We start from the raw sequence: 12,840 nt of genomic DNA on the forward strand, positions 1-12,840 counted from the left end.
CCAGCACCCTATCCTACTGAAGAATGAACGAACTAGTTCTGACAGTAGGAACCCTGGGCCTCCCTTATCTCAGCAAAAGTCAAGGCAGAATTAGGTCCTGGGGCCAAACTTGCTCACCTTTGTTGATGGAAGTTGCAGTGGACTTGGGCTCCATGTTGGTAGGTATTACTCTGCAATGCTTCACAAAACCTTTTTTTTTTTTTTAAGATTTTATTTATTTATTTGACAGAGAGATCACAAGTAGGCAGAGGCAGGCAGAGAGACAGAGGAGGAAGCAGGTTCTCCGCTGAGCACAAAGCCTGATGCAGGGCTCGATCCCAGGACCCTGAGATCATGATCTGAGCCGAAGGCAGAGGCTTTAACCCACTGAGCCACCCAGGCACTCCATTCACAAAACCTTTGGCAACTCAACTGACAAATTCATTGCATATGTATATGTTTAATTATTCCCTTGGGAGAAGTGACTGGAAAAACCAAGTCTTCACACCCTCTCTATCCGTGTCTTCTGACGACCATATGATTTAGCTATGGCAGCCAGCATTATATGGCAACCAGAGGCAAAGAAGAATTTCCTTTTCTTCCATGTGAAAGTGATTGATGTCTAGTTGGGAATCAGACCTGTAACTCAGTTTCATTAGCCCTAGACTCCCACCAACTAGTTAATCTACCCCAGATCCATAGACAACCCAACTGCAAAATGAAGTAGAACCAGACTTAGTCTATCTTGCCAAAAGAATGGTAGGATAAGTTCTGTTTCCAATGGCACAATCTGCAATACCATAGTAAAATAAAAATCAATACCTCTTGGTCCTAGACATAACCACAATACTTTTATAGATCCACATTCTGAGAACTATGATAGTGAATATCTTATTAGTGTTGATTTTGGCAATTTCCAAAGATGTTGTGTATATCTTCCTGCCACCCTCTAAATCTCCCACCCTTGCCACTTCATCAGTGACTCCACACTTATAAAGAAAATCTGCATAAGAAAAATTCCCACTCCTCATAAAACTAAGATCTCTACACATAGGAATGTTTTATTGGAAAAAAAGTACTTTTAAATGAAAGTTCTCAAAAAAAAAATACTTATGAAAGGATTGTCTCATTGTTTAGGTACCAAGTAAAGAATAAATGTGTATCATAGTGAATAATTTTCAAGCTCTGTGCTCCATTTACAACAGTTAAAGAGATCCAACTCTAATGTAAGCACCTTGAGGGACCAGGGTTTAATTAACTGAATAGACCCCAAAACTATGAAGTTTTGGAACATGGGAGACTATAAATATTTGTTGAAAGACTAAATGTCAGACTTAACCACATTGGGGGACACATAATAAAACCTGTGTGCTAGCTTTGAGCATAATCAACCCCCAAGACCCATTCTCTCCCCTCCTCTCAAAACATGCACCCATACACATATACTTACACACAAACATGATCACCTAGTTTAGGCCGTTATGTGCAAAGAAAACAAAATAAAAGGTACGGCATTGTATCTGGAAATTATGATTTAGAAAAGTCAGGAAAAACCCAACATTCTCAATCTGGTATCCACACATCATAAGGGATTACATATCTGAAGTAGGTAAAAGTGACAGTACACACTGCTATGAAGCTACCTTTGGTTAGAATTTAAAACTTCAAATAAACTTTAAAAATTGGGAATTAGAAACATACATGTAAATTCTCTGTTTGTATTCTACCTATTTTTGGTTTGTTTACTTGTTGTTATTGTTGTCTACTGTATTAAAACATAAGACAAACCTGTTTAATCTCTCCTGATTTTTCCATACAGAACAGCAAGATGAGTTCAGGAGAAATCCCACTTACCAACAGACACTACACACTCTCAAACCCAAAGCCCTAGTTGCTCATATTTATTTCGCAAACTGATTAGCAAACACTGGCTTGTTGAAGTCCAGACCCAGGGATCATTTTCATATACATGGCTCATTGGTTTTATGAGTTCTTTGTGACTATAAAGATCTTGAATTCCTTTGCAAACAGCAAAAACAGATTTCCTCTTTGTAGGGTACCACAGTTTACACCAAAGGCTTTGGTGAGATGTTATTAGTCTATGCCTATGGGTAACTAAAGGCCACCACTCCACTGACACGAAGAGAATCAGGCATTTATAAAAGTAGAAAGAAAATTAGAAAGAGAATATTTTAAAGAAAAGGACACATGATTTGAACCTGGTCAATCTTGGAAATGACTGTTTGATAATGAATTGCCTGACTGATAAAGATACAACACTAATGAAACAGCAAATATATTTTAAAGGATAGAAATATGTTTTATTTCTATATGCATATTTTCTGACTTACATTAAAAAGGATATTGTTAAGAATAACGTACAACAATTCTATAGGATGTCAGAGTTTGAGAAGCCTCTTTTCTTCCAAGACCCCTTTTGAAATCTACCTCTATCCTGCAAGGCACACAAGGCAGGCTCCGGTGTGGTTTGCCTGCAAATCAAATAGAAGGGTAACCAGAGTTAAAATGGGATCCTTCCGAAATAACACATTATAAAATGAGCTGATAGCCCACTGATGCAGGATTTGCAAAGGAAATGTTTCAGAAATATATCTGCAATGCTTAGTTCCAACATCCCCTCTGAAAAACTCTGAGGTTGAAGCAACCCTGAAGAAAGGATGTCTTTGCCTGGAATGCTAAGCATTACCACCCCCCCTACACACACTTCATGAAGGAAGGAATGGAGATGGATCCCTTTACCTGTGGGGGGCTTCAGAATGACAGCTCAGAGAGCTCGATCTTCTGTCTAAAGGCCGGACTGGGACTGGCTCCAAGCCTTGAGAAAGCCACCAGAGAGGCGGTGAAGGGCCAGTGACCCAGAGAGTAGAAGCAGGAGACATGGCTGTGTGGGAAATGCCTGGGTTTCAGGTTTCCCTTGGGTTCCATATGGACCCTGCAGAAAGTTACCAGAATATATCATGATATGCAAAGCTCTGCCCAGGAAGTCCTCGTGGGAACCGCACAGCAAGACAACCCCATGAAAGGCTGAACATTGATATCTGGAGTTGTAAGCGGCTGATTTGAAGGGGCAGCAACTGTATTAAGAGAACAGTAGTTGATACTCAGTATGAGTAACAAGCGTCCACCAAACCCAGAGGAAAATACTGGATCATGACCCATCAAGCGGTACCTTCCTCACTCCCTAACTCTCCCCCATAAACCCCTAGATGCTCTAGAGCAGACTAAGGGCAGGGATTGGGGAAGGACAAACAGCACAGATGGGAACCAGAGAAGACCACCACAGCCCCCACCTTCAGCTGCTTGAGGTACTATTAGGCGGGGGCAAGGGGAACGCTGCAGTAGAAAATGAAATTCAAAGTATCAAAAATTCGAAATATCTAGTGGCTCCCCCATAAAAGCTCGACTGCCCAACAACTGGAGATTACATTTCACGACATACCCGGTGATACCAGAATCTGGGACTCTTGGGCTGGGACAGGGCAAGCCCGCAAGTCCATCATGGAGAATCAAATCTGGGATGAAAGGAAGAGCGATCAACAGAAGCGGTTCCAGCTTTGCTCTTCAGAGCCTCCCCCCGCAACTATGGAAAAAGACATACAAAGCACTTAACAAATCTCCTGAGCTAGCCCTTTGCCTAAAGGCCAGTCCTTCCTCAGAGGCTTCCCTGCTCTCAGTCAGGCTCCCTTCTCTCCAGTGGGGGACGAGGGCGTGGGTCTGCCCGGAAGTGACCAGGTGAGCAGCTACTCCAAGGTCTACCCACTGAGAGTCCCCAAAGTTCACCTCATATGTAAGTTTACAATATGGAGAGAAGAAACTTGAAGAATGTACTTCCGTTATGGGACGGAGCGTGTAAGGACCTGGAAAGTCAGTAGATTTTAAATCAAGTCAAGAAAGTCGGGATGGCCCACAATTGCCTTCTTTTGATACCTTCACCTGATTCCCCTTGAATTTCATTGTTTTACAATACCTAAAGCTGTTTCTTTTGAACCCATCCCTCACTGGCTAGGTGCCTTCTCTATAAAGACACTGGGGGTTTTGTTGTTATTATTATTATTATTTTTTTTTTAAAGCATCTAGGGTGCCTGGATGGCTCAGTTGGTTAAGCATCTGCCTTTGGCTCAGGTCATGATCCCAGAGTCCTGGGATCGAGCCCTATATCAGGTTCCCTGCTCTGTGGGGAGTCTGTTTCTCCCTTTGCCCCTCCCTCTGCTTGTGCTCAGGTACTCCCTCTCTCTCTCTCAAATAAATGAAATCTTTTTAAAAAAATAAATAAATGTAAAAAGCATCTAAAGGGAGTCATAGCTCCTAGCTCCAGCTTCAACCCTGGCACCACTATGCCACATTACTTTGTGAGCAACTTCCTCTGTCCGCGGCTCTCTCTCAGTTTTCTGTCCATAAAATCAGAGCACTGAATGAGATGACCTCTAAGACTGACTTGCTCTGACGTCGTATAGCACAGATGGAGTCTGGAAGGATTTAAATATTGCTAAAATATATAGAATCAAGCAACCCTTGAATTTTAGAGCGTCTTGTCACCTTTGCAAAATTCGTTCACAGCCATTAGTTGGTTTGTATCTGCACTTCTGATGACAAGGCATTGGTGTCATTAGCTAATAAGCTAATGACGCCAATGCCTTAAGGAAGAATCAGACTCAGGGAAGGTAAATGAACTATCTGGGGTCACAGACATAGCAAGAGGGCTTGGACCGGGAGCTAGGCATCTTGATTCCCAGCCTGGTCCTCATTCCTTGCCCTACAAGTTCTGGCATTTTCAGCTAATAACAACACAGACAGTTCCTGGGAACCAGTCAGGGCCCCTTCTCACTAATGTCAGGTAACAACATTACGCTGGTCTTTCTCAAAGTTCCAGTGGCTGGTCTAAGTGGGCTCTTCCCAGAGGGTCTTGTGAACCTCAAGTAACCTTTCCAAGTTTCTTTCAGTAACTCTGACCATTTGGAGAGAAAACAAATCCATACACAGAGGAATTTGAAGTGTTATTTTAACTTTGTATACCACACATTAAAAGTTACCCTTTAACTTGAATTTTTGAATGTAAGTTGGGGAAAAGAAAAGATTTGGGCACATGTTCTCCAGGTGAATGCGCTAGGGCCTGAAGTTTAACTCCAGAACCCGAAACCGAACTCCAGAACCACCCTTTCCCTAACCCCTCCCCCCTGTCCACACAGCCCAGCCCCCACTCCCCACCCCTTCACTGTAGCTCACCAGACACCTGGAAGGTTCCAGACCTTCTCTAGGCAGGTATGAGCTTAAAGCAAGGAATTTGTCCCAAACACTCGGAATTTCCTCCCAACTTATTCTTTATCCTGTTCACTAAAAGAAAGAATTGTTATTGCATTGTTAAAAGGAAATAAAAATCAAGGATATACTGTCATTACAAGAGCATAGAAGAGTCTCATGACCCAAAGTAGACATGTAGACACACACACACACACACACACACACACACACACACACACACCACACACACACACAAATGGTAATGAACATAAATTACTCAAGAGTTATTTGGAATGTCAGAATGTTAATTTGTATTCAATATCTGCTGATGAATAAGTATAAGTTTTAAAGATTCCTATCAAAATCAGTTCTTTGAGAAATAATCAATATATGGTGAAAAGTCACTTATGGAAAAGAGTTCACTCCTTGACAATGTGTATGTCCTTACATTTCTTTCCTTACATACACAGATTCAACTCTGATTTTTATTCATTAAACTTTTACATCAAACATAAAATAACTGGCTAAAACCACATAAAAAGAGAGGGGAATTATACAGAAGCATTAATAAGACCATGTTTCCTAAACTTTGATTAATAAAAACTTACCTGAGGATTCCAAAACACGTCATCACAACCAGGTCCATGAGCTCCCTGCTCAGAATTCACATCTACTTTGCCTCATCCTAGAACCCTGACTTCTAGGGGGAGGGGAGGGAAGAAAAGTCAGCTGAAAAAAAGAAAAACCTAGAAATAAATGCAGGTCTTCCAAGAGCTCTGACAACCCCCCCCCACCTGCACCAAGTAACCCTTGGATGGTCTGAAAATGGCACTGATAACATTAGATAATTCTATCAGTACTCAGCTCCCAAAATTTGCCACTGCAACAAGAGGGAGTGTTATTGGCAAGTGAACAGTACCCTGCAGGGCTGAGGGTGTACCCTGCTCAATGTCAGACTTTTCAGCTGAGTGGACAATCTAGTGTAACAGTGGGATGCTGGGAGCAGGGACACTGGACGCCAAAGCTCTCCTGGTCCTGTTGGTAACTTCATTTCCCAAACGTTCATAATTAAACAGCTTTTATTGAAGTAATCAGCATGAGCTCCTTAGCTTTGTTTTTGCAACCGGTATCGTGTTTATGGAGCCAAATATTGGAGACTTTGATACTGAATACCTCCTCGGATGTGTTAACGTTGGCAAGCTCTCTAGATTCTGAAGATGCCGGGCTGCCTCAGCACAGCCTTCCCTCCACCCTCTAGCTCATCAGCCCCCCCAGACCACAGAGCTGCAGCTCCCCTGTAAGACTCCCTTTCAATATTTCTCCTGAAAGTCCCAGGGAATGGTGAGCAATTGAAACAGGGTGAAACCTGATCTCAAAGTGTCTGTCGGACCAGAAGTTTTCAAAGAAAACATTTCTTAAATCTTGTGTTCACTGCTATTTCAGCAGGCCAATTAGATTGGATGGGACTTGGGGGGAGCTGTCGCCAGTCACTGCAGCGGGAATAGCAAACAAGACTTAAAGCAAATAAACGAGCCCAAAGCTGGCATCCCAGGGGCCCCTGGCCAATGACCTCCTTCATTCCCCAGTTGGATGGCCAGCCCACCCTCTGGGACCAAGAGCCAAACTACAGGTTAATCAGATGAGACATTAGTTAACAGCCTCGATTACTAGAAAGTAATTAATCAGGGAAAGTCTCCAAACAGGAGGAGAATAAATAAACAGGCAGGCACATGCAGTCCCATTTTGGCCCTAGATAAGGCTGCCATCCAGGTGTCCTGCTGGGGTAGAGCCCATCTGTCTTGTTCAGTTCCTCTCTGGAAATGTGGTGACATTTCTCACATCTGCCTAGAAAATGCAGAGCCAAGAGGCCCCAAATGGGAAGATGATGAAGGACTTTGGAAAAACTATTTGAGGAAAGGCTCCCAAGGGGGTTTTATGGTAAGCCCTACCCCACCCTGAACATCCTTTTGTGTTGTATTTAAACGGCCTCTTTTCAAAAATCTCAAAAAGAAGTCTCTGCACAAGTCTGCAAACTCCTAACCATTTGGAGAAAACCAAGGTTCCAGGTGGTATTTTGGGGTCTGTGCTAAGAAGCCCATTGGTTTATTAGCCCCTCAAGACTATATCCAACCTCCGAGATTCTCAGTATAAGTTACAAAGGATTCAGAGCATCAGAAATCACTGGTTCCATCTTCAACCTTGATTTGGGGGTGAGGAAGACTGGAAAGATGGGAAGAAAGCGTAGCTAATGCCAGTACCCCCCACTGGTCCAACTCGACCTGACGTATCACATCAAATAGGGTCATTCATCTGTGCTGTGTCTTTTCCTTCTGGAGGAACAAAAAATGTCAGCAACTAGAGAATGCGCATAATGTAAATATGGCTGTGTTAGCTCAGTGTCAGAGAAAACACACCCAAACGTAAGTCAGCACAAGACATCCTCGGCTCAGAGGACCGGCGCAATGATTTTAACCTAATGACCCCCTCTTAACCAGCTCTACAGCAAATCACAATTAAATAAATACCACTTAATAGCAGAGATTTGTTTTGCAGCCAGACTATTCGTGGAGAGAGAAAGAGAAGGTTGGATGTGTCATTTCATTTTTAATTATAAAATTAAAGTAGTTTCCAAATATTAGTATAAATTCAACCCCAAGCTAAATTTACAAAATGCTGCAAAGATGAGTTATAGACATTCTGGAACAGAACAGAGAAGCAGGAGATGGGAGGGTGTGGAGGGATACCCAAAACTGAGGGGGCTTGGTCTTGTTGTCTTAATCTAGAGTGGAGTGCAGTGGCTTTCCTTCAGCCCAATGATTAGGAATGTTTGACCAGAGCTGGATAAAATCATGACGTAAGCACCAGCGAATGAGTGAAAAATGCAGCCACCTATGTTGCTATGGAAAACTGCATGACTAGGTATCAGGAGCACCAAATTCAAGGCCTAGCTCTGTCACTGTCTGGGGCACTGGGAAGGAATTTGCTGGAGTGGAGGAGGGAGAGTTATCAAAGCTTATGCCGGACGCTGAGAGATCACGAAAGCTCTTACGAACCCAGTGACGGGTCAGCCTTCCCTAGAGAAGGCATGCAGGCAGAACCTACACCTGCCTTCCCTCAACAGCCCATCTCCCCCCTCCCTCCTTCCCTGCCTCCCTTCCCTTCCTTTCCCTTCCCTTCCCTTCCCTTCCGTGGAAAGTCTCCCCCTCCTTGTTCTTTCCTGTCTGGTTATTTAGCTCTGATATTTTGGATGTAATAGATTTTTTTTTCATATAGGTTCCAACATACAGGTGACTTGATGGAGGCTTTGTGACCACCAAGAGAATACAATGACACATTTATCTTGCCCTCCACAGACCTTTACCACCTCAAAAACTTGATTATGTCCCTGGGAATATTGGGGTTCAGTTGAAAGCCAAGTCCTGCAAAAGCTTTTCCTCTTAGAGCCTCAAATGATCCCTAAAAATTGAGAGTTTCTGGAAATAGCTTCAAGTTCATCTTCTTTGGTTGTGTGCCATTACTGAGATCAAAAAAGGTATTTGAGGATGTAGAGAAAGGGGAACCCTCTTGCCCTGCTGGTGGGAATGAAAACAGGTACAGCCACTCTGGAGAAGAGTATAGAGCTTCCTCAAATTTAAAAAAAAAAAAAAAAAAAATAGAACTACTTACCATCCAGCAATTGCACTACTAGGTATTCACCCAAAAGACACAAACACACAGATTCAAGGAGGTACATGCACCCCAGTGTCTACAGCAGCATTATCAATAAAAGCCAAACTATGGAGAGAGTCCAAATGTCCATCCACTGAAGATGTGATATTTTATATAATATATATATGTATATGTGTATACACACACACCACACACACACACACACACACACACACACATATATACACAATGGAATATTACTCAGCCATCAAAAAGAATGAAATCTTGACATTTGCAATGACACAGATGGAGCTAGAGTGTATTATGTTAAGTGAAATAAGTCAGAGGAAGACAAATACCATGTGATTTCACTCATATGTAGAATTTAAGAAATAAAACACATAGGAAAAAAAGAAAAAAGACAGATGCACATATGGAAGAGGGAAGAGAGAGAAGGAAACACTAAAAGAGACTCGTCATGATAGAGAACAAACTGAGGGTTGATGGAGGGAGGTCAGTGGGGATGGGCTAGATGGGCCATGGGCGTTAAGGAGGCACTTGCCGTGTTGCGCACTGAGTGTTGTATGTGGACCTGATGAATCACTGAATTCTAGTCCTGAAACCAATACGGCACTGTATGTTAACTAGCTAGAATTTAAATAACATTTTAAAGAAAAAAAGTAAATAAAAGCAGAATACCAAGCTAAAAGTTAAAAAAAAAAAGAAGAAGAAGAAGAAGCACTCCTGCTGCTGGTAAGCCCACAGCCTTTCACTGGGGCACTGCAAAGCCCGAGAGATGGTAACCATCACTTGGGAGCACAGCCTCCCCCAAAATCAACTCCTCAAAATTCACTGCTTAGTCATTCATTGATTATATCATGAGAGATCCTTGTCCAAGTCTTTGTGAGAGCAGGTGCCACATTCTCTGCATCACAATACCCAGAATGAGACAGGAACATAGCAGTTGTCATTTCTTTCACATTTGCCAAGTAGCTGCCAGGGCCCAGAGAGACACTCTGCTTACAGAAGATGCACAAAAATGAAACTTAGCACCTCTTACAAAGAAGCTAATAAAGGAGAGAAATACACAAGGGATGATTAGAATCCTGAATGGCACATCTAAGGCTAGATGTAGCTGAATTCATGTCATGTGTAGCCAAAGGGTGTGTATTTCTCTCCCTTAATCCGAGTCAAATGATCTCCAAGTCTTGTTGGTCTCTAGAAAATCACTCACTAAAGCAAAACTTCAGCCAAAGGCTCTTGCTGCTGGCTGCATTAACAGGAGTTCGAAGTCCAGACTGGGGAAGACAGCCGTAAATCACTCCCATGGAGTCCGTTTGCAGAGGGACCCTGACAGATATGCACATATTCGGGGTGGAAAGAACAAGATGGTGAGGAACCTCAAGGCCATGACTGTGAGGACCTGGTCGAAAGAGAGCTCAGGAGGCTCGGCTAGGCCGCGAAGCCACAGAAGACTCCTGAGGAATCGGGGAGGGCCTCAGGGAGGAGAATACGTAGTGTTCACGCAGGCGGCCCACAGGCCTGCACCTGTGGTCTGTGTGAGCGGAGCCTCGTGGAGCAGGGCAGGACACAGCCGTGAAGTCGCACCAGCCGTCCTGCGCTCATCTCCCCGGCCCTGTGCCCAGAAGAGCAGCTTCTTGAGAAGTGTTTGATGAATAAGACATCCTACGATTTACAAATGGGTGAAAGCCCGCCTGTGAGAAAGACGGAGCCGGTCTGCATCATTTCAGTTGTTGCCCAAGATGGCAGGAAAAGGCCAATGGACGCAAGAGCGAGAGGGAGGCAAAATGTTTTTCAAGCTTTGAAGAACTTTCTGGGAAGCAGACTACTCTAACATGAAAGGGATGGCGGGGGAGTGGGGGGCCGCTGGGAGTGCCCTCTCACAGGCCTTCAGGGTTTGGGGTGAATATTCCATTCTTAGAAGAGGAAGTGGAGGGCGGCCTGCCTTTGGGTCACGATAAAGAGCAAACCATGTGAGCAGACCACTGGGAGCTCTAAAGCGGGGCAGGAGGCAGCCCAAACAGGACTGAGGAGTGACATTTCTATTCGGCTCCAGAAATTTTAAAAAATTATTTCTTGTCAAATCAAAATGTTTCTAAGCAACTCAGGTCAGAGAAGGCCACGCTTATCACATGGATTTGCTCGGCAAGCAGAAGGGCCTACAATGCTGTCCGACTGCATTCTGCACATAGAGGAAGAACTACCCCGTCCATGCCTCCTAATCTGATGAATCCTTGTCATAAATTCTGCCCAGGCAGTCAGCGGGGCGGCTGCTGGCACTGGACTGAGGGGAGGGGCGGCTTTACGAGGGCTAGAGGAGACAGCAGGCCGCCAAGCCCTCTGTGAGAAGCTAGTAAATCAGCAGTCAGGGGGAGCTCTGGGAAGAAGCAGCAGAGGCCAGGGGCCCAGAGCCCAGGTGACATGGACAGGAGCAGAGAACGTTCTGGTCTACTTGTAGCAGTGGGACCCTGGGGACACGGTGGGGAGGGCACAGTAAAGCGTGACTCCACAACCCCTGAGCTTCCGGCACACCCTGCTTCCAGTCAGTAAGCCCCATGCCGGAGGCTGGGAATCCAGGGCCAGCGACAGAAGGACCCCTGCCAACGAGTAGCTCACATTCCAGAAAGGACACCCAGTCAGGGAGGAAAGAGCTTCCGTTTGTCTGCTTGAGCAGCCCTGACAGAATACCATGTACTGGGTGGCGGAAACAACAGGTCTGAAGGCAGGACGTCTCAGATCAAGATGCCACAAGGTCCGTTTCTGATAAGGTTCTTGGGGAGCGGGGAGCTAAGCTACTCAATGCAGTTGCCGCCACAGCACCCAGTCTGTGTGGCCAACATGGACACCAACATGGACACCATGTGACCCACATGGACACCAACCCCTCATGCAATAGCGTGCCCTGAGATGCAGCAGCCCAGTCACCTGCAAATGTGAGCTCCCGCTAGGCTGTCCCTAATGGCCCTTGTGAGCAACAGTCCCCCTGCCCCCAGGGTCTGCCTTCTGTGCCCCATAAAGAGGAGTCCTATACCCTGTTCTTCTGCTTTGAACTGACCAGTCCAGCCCTAGCCTGGAACAACGCATTCCAGCCACACACCCACTCTCTCTCTCTCTCTGTCTGCACTCTGCCTTGACCTCCCCATGTGGCCCCTCAAGGCATGCCAGTTTCTTCCTTCAGGACCTGGAAGTAATAACTCCTCTTTCTCAGTCTCTCTTGTGATCCACTGCTGAGCTGAGGGCCACCATCCAGCACCCTGGGCTCCACTTAACAAATGTTCATTTAATGCGGTCCTAACAGCTCACTTCTGGCTTGTAGACGCCTGCTTATTTACTGTGCCCTCATGTGGCAGAGAGGGAGTAAGCTCTCTAGTCTCTTCTGATGAGGACACTAACTCATTGGATCAGAATCCTGACCTTATGATCCCATTTAACCTTATCTCCATAAAGGCCCTATCTATCTCCAAACACAATCACACCGAGGGCTGGAGCTTCAACATATGAATTTGGGAGAGACGCAAGCATACGATCCATAACAGAGCTCTAGGAAACAAACCCTGAGAGAAGAGGGGAGAAATGCTATTGGAGAATTGAGCAGAACACTGTGGAGTGACTCATCTGACTGAGGGACTTGGGGGTGATGGAGAAATCAATGAAAGTGACATAGAAGAGGCATCTGATGTGGCCCATGCAGATTAAGAAAGAACCCACCCGGTGAGAAAATCAAGGAGGGAGCCCACACAGCAGGGTGCTGAGGAGTACAAGTCTGGGACTCAAGCTGTCTGGGTTGCAATCCTGCCCCTGATCCTACTAGTTCTGTGACCCTGGAAAAGCATTTTAACCTCTCTGAACCCCAGTTTACTCATCTGTTAAATCGAAATATAAGAGTCTGACAGATTGTTGTCCCTGTGAAGGGACGTAGCCAACAACACTAGT

General features: G+C 44.8%; 1 long non-coding RNA gene across 1 annotated transcript; it reads right to left on the bottom strand.

Annotated features, from left to right (window-relative positions):
* Window positions 1–2,763: 2,763 nt before the first annotated feature.
* On the bottom strand, window positions 2,764–5,314 carry LOC132022226 (uncharacterized). Its single transcript, XR_009405551.1, has 3 exons — window positions 5,224–5,314; window positions 3,440–3,580; window positions 2,764–2,932 (listed from the first exon to the last, which is right to left on the bottom strand). It is a non-coding gene; the product is annotated as an uncharacterized LOC132022226 (long non-coding RNA).
* Window positions 5,315–12,840: the final 7,526 nt, after the last annotated feature.

The sequence above is a fragment of the Mustela nigripes genome, chromosome 7, assembly GCF_022355385.1.
Source record: "Mustela nigripes isolate SB6536 chromosome 7, MUSNIG.SB6536, whole genome shotgun sequence".
Taxonomy (NCBI): Eukaryota; Metazoa; Chordata; class Mammalia; order Carnivora; family Mustelidae; genus Mustela; species Mustela nigripes.